Genomic DNA, 1,479 nt, shown 5'->3' on the forward strand with positions numbered 1-1,479 from the left:
TTATTTATTTATTTATTTATTTATTTATTTATTTTGCAGAAAATGGCCTTATGGTTGATTTAAACATTATTAGGGATAATGCATATTGCCCACCATTTTATTATTAAAAATGACAAGGTTATAGCAATTTTGGTTAAACCTTGAGCATACTGTACACAATACCATGAGATATYACTCTCAGTGTACTGTATGTGTTGGGAATGACTCTCAGCTACCGCCACACCATGCTTTAGCCTAATGTGTATAAAACCAACAGAGTTTTAGCCATTTTTGGGGTTTTAACACCAGTTTGGTTGTGGTAGCCATCTTGATTTATTCTCTTTATGAATTTAGGTTAAATGGTTAAATGCAAAGCATTTAAGGAAAGAAACAACACACACACACACGCACACGCACGCACACACACACACACACACACATACACACACACACACAGACACACGCAAAACACAAAAGACACTGGTTACAAATAGACAGTCACTAAAGCAGAAACTAAAGAGGATAATAATTCTGTTTTAAAAAATGCACACAAACCAGTAACTGAGTAAATGAACATACTGATGTTTTATCTGTACAAAAAAGATTTGGAAGAAATGTAAACTTATGTATTCCTATCCCGTTTCTATAGTATTTCTCACACAAACTGCAATATCTTAGTAATATATTGTATTTGTAATATGTTGTTAATATCTCGATATGGTATTCATATAAATTTACAATACACGGAATGGGTTCATATAAAAAAAACTACATTATTCACAACCCTATAAGCACAGTAACATGCATATTTATTCATTCATTGAGTCAAACGTACAAGTGGTGTCACACATTCCATTACTTGCAGTCAATAMCGTTTGCAGACAAAAAAAAAWTATTATTATTAATAATAATAAATATATTTATGATTACCGTAGATATCAAATTATATAGTGCCGTAAGTTATAAACTATACAAAAAACACAAAAATCTATTGTATTTTACATTGGTATTGAGCTCCTTCGGCTCTTTACCTTGTAAAAGTCATGGTTTTGTATTTATTTTTAAACTGATTAATGTTAGAATTTTTTGATTTCAACTTTCAATGTGTTGCAAAAAATGTTACAAATGTAAATGCTCTAAATGTTAATCCATTGTTCAACCATAATTACTTCATGAGTTGTATTCAAATTTGTTCAGTGGTTCAGGAGGTGTRTTTTGGTAAGAGACACACAGGCAAAACATATTGTCTGTCTTTGCCTTTTGGCAGTAGGCGATAAACAACTAAACAAATGGTCTGATTATGTTTTGTTTTAATGATTTATTGAGTTTTTTGCTGCCTAAGATATTCACTTTGGATTTTGTTATTGGTCCACAAACAAACCAACAATTACTGATATAATTTTAGCTCACCGACAAATCTAATCATTGTGGTTAAAAAAGTAAACCTTTTCATCTCTATCAGTGTTTGTGTCATTGTATCTAAGTCAATATTAGCACGGC

The sequence above is a fragment of the Austrofundulus limnaeus genome, unplaced genomic scaffold (genome assembly GCF_001266775.1).
Source record: "Austrofundulus limnaeus strain Quisiro unplaced genomic scaffold, Austrofundulus_limnaeus-1.0 Scaffold181, whole genome shotgun sequence".
Lineage (NCBI taxonomy): Eukaryota > Metazoa > Chordata > Actinopteri > Cyprinodontiformes > Rivulidae > Austrofundulus > Austrofundulus limnaeus.